The 10,518-nt window shown below is 45.7% G+C and overlaps 1 protein-coding gene across 2 annotated transcripts in view; it reads right to left on the reverse strand.

Annotated features, from left to right (window-relative positions):
• The window catches only part of bag5 (BCL2 associated athanogene 5), a 46,829-nt gene extending 36,332 nt beyond the window's left edge, over window positions 1-10,497 (reverse strand). Inside the window, exon 1 of one of the 2 annotated variants that reach the window (XM_086003058.1) lies at window positions 10,420-10,497. The gene's annotated coding sequence lies outside the window, so the exon portion shown is untranslated. The remainder of the gene's footprint in view (window positions 1-10,419) is intronic. The other variant, XM_086003059.1, reaches the window with a different exon arrangement.
• Window positions 10,498-10,518: the final 21 nt, after the last annotated feature.

Below are 10,518 nucleotides of genomic sequence, written 5' to 3' on the forward strand. Positions count from 1 at the left end.
CTCCTCCCCCCCCGTCTCTCTCTCTCTCGCTCTCTCCCCCCCCGTCTCTCTCTCTCGCTCCTCTCCCCCCGTCTCTCTCTCTCGCTCTCTCCCCCCGTCTCTCTCTCTCTCGCTCTCATCCCCCCGTCTCTCTCTCTCGCTCTCTCCCCCCCGTCTCTCTCTCTCGCTCTCTCTCCCCCCGTCTCTCTCTCTCTCTCTCGCTCTCTCCCCGTCTCTCTTCTCTCGCTCTCTCCCCCCCGTCTCTCTCTCTCGCTCTCTCCCCCCGTCTCTCTCTCTCTCTCGCTCTCTCCCCCGTCTCTCTCCTCTCGCTGCTTCTCTCCCCCGTCTCTCTCTCTCTCGCTTGCTCCCCCCCCGTCTCTCTCTCTCGCATCTCTCCCCCCGTCTCTCTTCTCTCGCTCTCTCCCCCCCTCTCTCTCTCTCGCTCTCTCCCCCCCGTCTCTCTCTCTCGCTCTCATCCCCCCCGTCTCTCTCTCTCGCTCTCTCCCACCCCGTCTCTCTCTTCGTCGCTCTCCTCTCCCCCCCGTCTCTCTCTCTCGCTCTCTCCCCCGTCTCTCTCTCTCGCTCTCTCCCCCCGTCTCTCTTTCTCGCTCTCTCCCCCCCATCTCTCTCTCTCGCTCTCTCCCCCCCGTCTCTCTCTCTCTCGCTCTCCCCCGTCTCTCTCTCTCGCTCTCTCCCCCCCCCCGTCTCTCTCTCTCTCGCTCTCTCCCCCCCCGTCTCTCTCTCTCGCTCTCTCCCCCCCCGTCTCTCTCTCTCCCCCCGTCTCTCTCTCTCTCGCTCTCTCTCCCCCCCGTCTCTCTCTCTCGCTCTCTCCCCCCGTCTCTCTCTCTCGCGCTCTTCTCCCCGCCGTCTCTCTCTCTCGCTCTCTCCCCCCCAGTCTCTCTCTCTCTCGCTCTCTCCCCCCAGTGTCTCTCTCTCGCTCTCTCCCCCCCAGTCTCTCTCTCTCGCTCTCTCCCCCCAGTCTCTCTCTCTCGCTCTCTTCCCCCCCAGTCTCTCTCTCTCACTCTCTCCCCCCAGTCTCTCTCTCTCGCTCTCTCTCCCCCCAGTCTCTCTCTCTCTCGCTCTCTCTCCCCCCAGTCTCTCTCTCTCGCTCTCTCCCCCCCAGTCTCTCTCTCCTCGCTCTCTCCCCCCAGTCTCTCTCTCTCGCTCTCTCCCCCCAGTCTCTCTCTCTCGCTCTCTCCCCCCAGGTCTCTCTCTCTCTCGCTCTCTCCCCCCAGTCTCTCTCTCTCTCGCTCTCTCCCCCCAGTCTCTCTCTCTCTCTCTCCCCCGGCACCTTTCCATGCAAGAGCAGGAGATGAAACACCTGCCCTTTCATCTCCTCCCTTCCCATTGTCCAGGGCCCCAAATGCTCCTTCCGGGTGAAACAGCAATTTACTTGTACTTCTTCCAACTTAGTATAATGTATTCGCAGCTCAAGATGCGTTCTGCTCTACATTAGGGAGACCAAACACAGATTGGGTGATCGCTTTGCTAAACCCGACAATTATTTCAAGTTAAATGACAACTGCAGGAAAAGGGGACAAACTGGTAAAAGGCAAGTTTCAGACTGCTGTTAGGAAGCATTTCTTCACAGTAAAAGTGATCATTGGTCTTCAAGGTAAGATACTAGAGGCAGAAATTTAAGTAATTCAAGAGGCAGTTAGATGTGGGGAGCAGAGGTGGGTGGCTGCTGAGGGAAGGAGGGTCATAGGTTTCTAAGGCAGGAAGAGCCAGGTGAGCCGTATGGCCCTCCTCGTCTGTATTTCTCTTTGTAATCCTTGTGAAAAAGCAGGCAGTCTCCAATTGGTATAAATTTTCAAATGGACAGTGTGCTTTATTATTTATACAGCAGCTACACTGTAAGGCAACTTACAGTGAATATCGCCGAAATGATAGTAAATGGATTTGATATCAACAAAGATCGCCCTTGGCAGTCTGAGTGTGGCACACAGGCTAGTCCCTTTAAGGTTAATGCTCACGTACTCCCTGTGGGATTCCAGCCTGTAAATTGCTGAAGTCAATTAGCGAGGTCAGTAATTGCAAGAGTGTAAGCAGACCAGAATTAATTTGTAGACAAACTAAGGTCACAGGTATATAACTATAATTTAAAAATGATGCCTGTGCACATTTTCTATCCACAAAACCTTACTTCCTGTTGTCAACATTTCCATTATACATCTATATGTTCACTTTTATAATGTAAACTTGTCACACTAAAATTACATCTGCCACCCCTAGTGATACTTCAGAGATTTAATTTTGCATCTCCCAGCTCCTTAGCCTATAGAATCAAACAACAACTTGTATTTATATAGCACCTTTAACGTAGTAAAACATCCCAAAGTACTTCACAGGAGTGTTATCGAACAAAATTTGACACCGAGGCACTTAAGGAGATATTAGGGCAGATAAAAAAAAAGCTTGGTCATAGAAGTAGGTTTTAAGGAGGAGGTAAAGGGGCTTAGGGAGGGAATTCCAGAGCTTAGGGCTTTGACAGCTGAAGGCACACTGCCAATGATGGAGCAATTAAAATTGGGGCTATCAGCACATAGAGGCCATTCAGCCCACTGTGCCTGCTCTCTGAAAGAACTACCAATTAGTCCCAATCCCCTGCTCTTTCCCCATAGCCTTGCGATTTTTTTCCTTTTTAAGTAGAGATCCAATTCCCTTTTGAAAGTTACTATTGAATCTGCTTCCACCACCCTTTCAGGCAATGCATTTCAGATCATAACCACTCGCTGAGTAAAAGAAATTCTCATTTGCCCCCTGGGTTTTTTGCTGTAGTGTAAAGAAACTCCTGTGCTCCAACCAACTCTATTTTGCTGCTTCCCAAATTGCTGCAAGTTTTGCTAATTAACTATAAATTATATAAAATCAAACTATTATACAAAATAAGGGCAGAATGTATGATTTTAAATGGGAATTGAATTACATCTGTGCATTTTGGTTCAATTATCCCTGCCCTCTAATCCTGCTTCACTTGAAGGCAACACTCCCTATGTGCAACCCCACAGGAGATTAACACATAGACATATACATATTCGTCTATAGACTCAAAGGAGCGGAGATATTGACAGGGGCAGACTATAACCTGAGCGGAGGAAAAGCCAAGTAGCACAGCAATTGTAAACGTCAGTAGATAAATATCAACAATAGCTGTTGGATTAGGAAAGCCATCAACCTCAGGTCAAGAAGCATCATATTTTTAGAATGAATTGCCATCTATATTTAGGGCCTTCTCTTTATCTCTGCACAAGGAAGATAAATTACTTTACCCATCAGATAAGAATGAGATTTAAACTTTGAAGCTCACCAAATAAACTGATATGGTAATGTTAAAATAAAAATATTTTGAATAAAAAGCTTTTTCACTATTTTTGCCCAATATCATAAGATCTTTAGGACTACAACAGGCAACAGCCTCTATTGTGTAGCCTCTATTCCATCACATGCTGGTATTAACTTGAAACTATTAGCTATAGGATTAGAATACAGCATCTAACAAGTTCCAAGAAAGCATTCATATGAAGTACAACGGCAAAAGTTGATGTAAACAGAAGGGTATCATACAATATTACGTCAGACCATTTTCAATATTTGTAATATACTAGTATTCCAACAGTTTAGCATCTGATTTGTGCATTGGTAAGTGGGAAGACACACTAATTGAGATCCCTGCTGTATTAAAGATATAACGTATATTTAAAATATAACATTTAAAAGGTTTCCATATCATTGAAAAAAAACTTGCATTTATATAGTGCCTTTCACAGACTATCTGGTCACTACCTCACTGCTGTGTGTGGGACTGTGCGCAAACTGACTGGCATGTTTCCCTGCAAGTGACTACACTTCAAAATTACTTCATTGGCTCTGAAGAGTTTTGGAGCGTCCCGAGGTTGTGAAAGGTACTATTATAAATGCAATTTATTTATTTTTTCTTTCACATGACCTAACATTGGGAAGAGAATTCTGGCAAGCAGTTGGTGAGGAAGGGGCTGAATCAAGCAAAGAGAGACTTCAGTGGAGTGAGAAAGTATTTTGCTTTAGGAGTACTAGCCAAGAGAGTTAGCAGAAAAGCTGGGTCTATTTACTTTAGAAAAGTGTAGGCTGGGGGGGGGGAGGGGGGGGGGAGGCGGCGGCAGTGGGGGGTTTTGCTTATAATAGTGAAGGGACAAGTCCGCATTAGCATAGATAATTTCAATAAAATGGGTTAGGGAGAACCAGGGATCATGCATAAAAATTATGCAAGGCTAGAACTAGGTTAGATGTCAGGAAATTCTTCTTCCCAAGAGGATCATTGACCTATGGAACAAGTTGCCAGCTTGTGCAGTGAGTGCAGATTCATTGCATATCTTCAAGAGAGCTGCACCAGTTCCTGGCTAGAGCGGAAATTATGGCGTACAAAAGGTAGGTAAGATACGAAGTAATACAAAACATGGTCAATGTGGTCTCCTGGGCTAGTTTTGATTGAAATAGGGGTTGGATTTTTTTCCCTCTCTAAATTGGCAAAGAAATGTTGCCTCCCCCCAGGAGATTACATGGCTGATGGCGAGTGGGGGGATGCTGGAAATCATGATGCCAAAGGCAGCATGACTGTGTGGAGCAGACTCAATGGGCCAGCTATCCATCACTTTTCCTGTGTCGTCAGAAGGTTCAAAAAGGTGTCGGTGCAATAAAAGTTGAAGCCCATGGATAAAAGGGACAGTGGCAGCATGGATACGAAATTGGCTAAGTGACAGGAAACAGAGTGTAGCAGTGGACCAGTTGTTTTTCAGACTGGAGGAAGGTATACAGTGGTGTTCCCCAGGGGTAATTTCTAGGTCCACTGCTTTTCTTGATATATATTAATGACTTGGTCGTGGGTGTACAGGACACAATTTCAAAATTTGCAGGTGACACAAAACTTGGAAGTATAGTGAACAGTGAGGAGGAGAGTGATAGACTTCAGGAAGATGTAGACAGGCTGGTGAAATGGGCGGGCACGTGGCAGATGAAATTTAACGCAGAAAAATGTGAAGTGGTACATTTTGGTAGAAAGAATGGGGAGAGGACATATAAACTAAATGGTACAATCCTAAAGGGGGTGCATGAACAGAGAGACCTGGGGGTATGTGTGCACAAATCGTTGAAGGTGGTAGGGCAGGTTGAGAAAGCAGTTAAAAAGGCTTACGGGATCCTTGTTTCATAAATAGAGGTATAGAGTACAAAAGTGTGGAAATTATGATGAACCTTTATAAAACATTTTTTCAGCCCCAATTCTGGGCACCACACTTTAGGTGCAGAAAAGATTTACGGGAATGATTCCAGGAATGAAGGACTTCAGTTATGTTGATAGAATGGAGAAGCTGGGAGTCAGCAGAGAGCGCTGTGAGTTTGGGTAAGTGTGTGAGTTCGGGTAAGTGGGGTGTTAGGTGCTCTTTTCAAACTTTAACTCTGTGGGTTGTAGTTAATAAGGCCTTTCTGGTGCAGAGTGACTGTTGGTAAACCATTTAACTGGTGTAATTAGAGGGATTGATTTAAATTAAATCCAATTAATTAAAGGGGATACTAGCATCTATAATCGGGCAGAGGGTGTCCATAACTAACAATAAAAAATTTAATTAATTACATAGAATGGAGCAGGTGATGTGTTACTGTTGCGAGATGTGGGAGCCGGTGAACCCCATTGAGGCTCACGGTGATTACGTCTGTGACAAGTGTCTGCTGCGACAGGAACTCCAGCTCCGTGTTGATGAGCTGGAGTCTGAGCTTCAGACACTGCGACACATCAGGGAGGGGGAGAAGTACCTGGACTCTGTGTATCAGGAGGTGATCACACCTATGAAGTTAATTAATTCAGATGTAGCCCATGGTCAGGGACAGGACGGTGTGACTACCAGTGAGGTAGGTACGGGGATCCAGGAGGTAGAGCTGGAGGAGCCGCAGCCCTTGTTCTTGTCCAGCAGGTTCGAGGTTCTTACTCCCTGTGGGGACGGGAGCAGGGACTGCAGGGAGGATGAGCAACGGGGGGGCCATTCAAGAGGGGGGAGTAACTAGAAATGTTGGAGTGGTAGGGGATAGTATTATTAGGGGGATAGATAGAGTTCTCTGCAGCCGAGAGCGAGAGTCCCGAAGGCTGTGTTGCCTACCCGGTGCCAGGGTTAAGGACATCTCCTCTGGGCTGGAAAGAAACTTGCAGTGGGAGGGGGTGGATCCAGTTGTCGTGGTCCATGTTGGTACAAACGACGTAGATAGGACTAGGAAGCCGGTTCTGTTAAAGGAGTATGAACAGCTAGGGGTCAAATTAAAAAACAGAACCTCAAGGGTAATAATCTCTGGATTATTACCTGAGCCACGAACGAATTTGGCTAGGACAAATAAAATTAGAGAGTTAAATGCGTGGCTCAAAGACTGGTGTGGGAGAAATGGGTTTTGCTTCCTGGGACACTGGCACCAGTACTGGGGCAGGAGGGAGCTGTTCTGTTGGGACGGGCTTCACTTGGCCAGTGCTGGGACTGGAGTCCTGGCAGATCATATAACTAGGGCTGTAGAGAGGGCTTTAAACTAACTAGTGGGGGGGGAGGTTCCTAGAGAGCAAATAATAAAAATGACAACAGAGAAGGTCATAGACTTAGGTAGCAGTGGGGAAATTAAAAACCAGAGTGTGTCAGGAAGGGGCAGAAGGTATGGAGTAAAAGGTAAAGTAATAAAAAGGGCAAAAGCAGGAACTAAGTGTCACAAAACATATTTGAAAGTTCTCTATCTGAATGCACGTAGCATTCGTAACAAAATAGACGAGTTAATGGCACAAATAACTACATATGGGTATGATCTTGTGGCCATTACAGAAACATGGCTGCAGGGTGACAATGCCTGGGAATTAAACATACCAGGTTATTTAACGATCAGGAAGGACAGGCAGGAAGGAAGGGGAGGTGGGGTGGCTATGTTAATAAAGGAAGGAATCACTGTAATACAGAGAAATGATATTGGGTCAAAAGATCAGGATAATGAAACAGTTTGGGTGGAGGTAAGGAATAATAAGGGGAAAAAAACACTAGTGGGTGTAGTCTATAGGCCTCCGAACAGTTGCAACTCTGTTGGACGGAGTATCAATCAGGAAATAGTTGAGGCTTGTAATAAGGGAACATCTATAATTATGGGGGATTTTAACTATCATATTAATTGGACAAATCAAATTGGGCAGGGCTGCCTTGAGGATGAGTTCATTGAGTGTATTAGGGATGGGTTTCTTGAGCAGTATGTAATTGAACCGACCAGGGGGCAAGCAACCTTAGATCTGGTCCTGTGTAACGAGACAGGATTAATTAAAAATGTCCTAGTAAAGGATCCCCTTGGAATGAGTGACCATAACATGGTTGAATTCCATATTGAGAAGGTTGGATCTCAAACAAGCGTGCTAAGCTTGAATAAAGGAGACTATGAAGGTATGAGAGCGGAATTGAGTAGAGTGGATTGGGAAAATAGATTAAAGGGTAAGATGATACATGATCAGTGGTGTACATTTAAGGAGTTATTTTACAACTTCCAAAAAATATATATTCCACTGAGAAGAAAAGGGTGTAAAAGAAAAGACAGCCATCCGTGGCTAAGTAAAGAAATTAAGGATAGTATTCGACTAAAAACAAGGGCATATAAGGTAGCCAAATCTAGTGGGAGGATAGAGGATTGGGAAAACTTTAAAAGACAGCAAAAAAATAACAAAAAGATTGATTAAGAAAGGGAAGATAGATTATGAAAGTAAATTAGCAAAAAATATAAAAACAGATAGTAAGAGGTTTTTATAGTTATATAAAAAGAAAAAGGGTGGCTAAAGTAAATGTTGGTCCCTTAGAGGATGAGACTGGGAAATTAATGGTGGGAAATATGGAGATGGCAAAAACACTGAATGAATATTTTGTATCAGTCTTTACAGTAGAGGACACCAAGAATATCCCAACACTGGACAAACAGGGGGCTATGGGGGGGGGGGGGGAGGAGCTAAACACGATCAAAGTCACTAAGGAAGTGGTACTCGGTAAAATAATGGGACTCAAAGCGGATAAATCACCTGGACCTGATGGCTTACATCCTAGGGTCTTGAGGGAAGTGGCGGTAGGGATTGTGGATGCATTGGTAATAATTTTCCAAAACTCCCTGGACTCAGCAAAGGTCCCGGCAGACTGGAAAACTGCTAATGTAACACCCTTATTTAAAAAGGGCAGTAGACAGAAGGCTGGAAACTATAGACCGGTTAGCCTAACATCTGTGGTAGGTAAAATTTTGGAGTCCATTATTAAGGAGACAGTAACAGGACATTTGGATAATCATCATTTAATAGGACAAAGTCAGCATGGTTTTATGAAGGGGAAGTCATGTTTGACAAATTTGCTGGAGTTCTTTGAGGAAGTAACATATAGGGTGGATAAAGGGGAACCAGTGGACGTAGTGTATTTAGACTTCCAAAAGGCATTTGACAAGGTGCCACACAAAAGATTATTGCTTAAGATAAAAAATCACGGGATTGGGGGTAATATTCTGGCATGGATAGAGGATTGGCTATCTAACAAAAGGCAGAGAGTTGGGATAAATGGTTCATTCTCAGAATGGCAATCAATAACTAGTGGTGCTGGGTCCCCGACTCTTTACAATCTACATTAACAATTTGGAGGAGGGGACCGAGTGTAACATATCAAAGTTTGCAGATGATACTAAGATGGGAGGGAAAGTAGTGAATGAGGAGGACATAAAAAACCTGCAATGGGACATAGACAGGCTAAGTAAGTGGGCAGAGATTTGGCAGATGGAATACAATACTGGAAAGTGTGAGGTTATGCACTTTGGCAGGAAAAATCATAGAGCAAGCTATTATCTTAATGGCAAGAAACTGGAAAGTACTGAAGTACAAAGGGATCTGGGGGTCCTGGTGCACGAAACTCAAAAGGTTAGTATGCAGGTGCAGCAAGTGATTAAGAAGGCCAATGGAATGTTGGCTTTCATTGCTAGGGGGATAGAATATAAAAATAGGGAGGTATTGCTTCAGTTGTACAAGGTATTGGTGAGACCGCACCTGGAATACTGCATACAGTTTTGGTGTCCATACTTAAGAAAGGACATACTTGCTCTCGAGTCAGTACAAAGAAGGTTCACTCGGTTAATCCCGGGGATGAGGGGATGGACATATGAGGAGAGGTTGAGTAGATTGGGACTCTACTCATTGGAGTTCAGAAGAATGAAAGGCAATCTTATTGAAACGTATAAGATTGTGAAGGGGTTGGATCGGGTGGATGCGGGGAGGATGTTCCCGATGATGGGTGAAACTAGAACTAGGGGGCATAGTCTTAGAATAAGGGGCTGCTCTTTCAAGACTGAGATGAGGAGGAATTACTTCACTCAGAGGGTGGTAGGTCCATGGAATATGCTGCCCCAAAAAGCTGTAGAAGCTACACCATTACATAAATTTAAAACAGAAATAGACAGTTTCCTAGAAGTAAAGGGAATTAAGGGTTACGGGGAGTGGGCAAGAATTTGGACATGAGTCTAGGTTCGGATCGGCCATGGCCCTGTGGGTAGCGGAGCGGGCCCAGGGGCCGTGTAGCCTGATCCTGCTCCTATTTCGTGTGTCTAATTCTGTTAGATTCAGGAGATGGTTCTGTGATAGTAGATTGGCGGTTAGGATCAGATCAGCCATGAGGGGCCGATTGGCCTACTCCTGCTCCTATTTCTTATGTTCTGTTTGGAGCAGAGAAGATTGAGAGGAGATTTAACAGATGTTCAAAATCATGAGGGGTCTGGACACAGTAAGAGAGAAACTGTTCCCATTTGTAGAAGGGTCAAGAACCAGTGGACAAGGATTTAAGGTGATTGGCAAAAGAACCAAAGGTGATGCAAGAAAAAACTTTAAGTGGTTAAGATCTGGAATGTACTGCCTGAAAGGGTGGTGGAGGCAGACTCAATCCTATCTTTCAGAAGGGAGTTGGATAAGTATCTGAAGGAAAAAATATTCCAAGGACATGGGGAAAAGAAGTGGGACGAGCCGAGAGTCGGCACGGCCGAATAGCCGTCTTCCGTGCTGTAACCGTTCTATGATTCTAAAAGGCCTGGGGCTTTCTGCTGCGGCGGAAGGAAGTTAGCAGATGCCCGGAAAAGCTGTGCTTGTGCCAGCCTCTGGAGTATGGGGGGGCGCGACACAGCAGCCAGGTAGCGCCGCTCGCTTCACGGGAGCGCGGATCCAGGCTCGCTGCCGAACAGTGCGCGCACGCCAGCCTACCTACCTACCTACCTACCGGCCACGGGGCCCCAAGTGGATCGAGCCTCGCTCCTACTCTTGATTAAACCCACAATTAAAATTCTCTTTTAAAATCTTCCTCGCGATCACCGAAAACAAACGACCCAAACGGCAACTCCCTGCGAGCCTCTGACTAAAGACCCGTGCCCCCATAATCAACGCGCTAATCTCACCTGCTACCTGAAAACGCTGGAGCAGCTTTGCCCACGCGCATGCGTGCAACCTGCTCTGAAACGACTGGGGTTGTTTTACGACAGCGAGTGGTACCGGTT

This window comes from Somniosus microcephalus, chromosome 12, assembly GCF_052327205.1.
Source record: "Somniosus microcephalus isolate GS21.2 chromosome 12, FLI_Smic_1.0, whole genome shotgun sequence".
Lineage (NCBI taxonomy): Eukaryota > Metazoa > Chordata > Chondrichthyes > Squaliformes > Somniosidae > Somniosus > Somniosus microcephalus.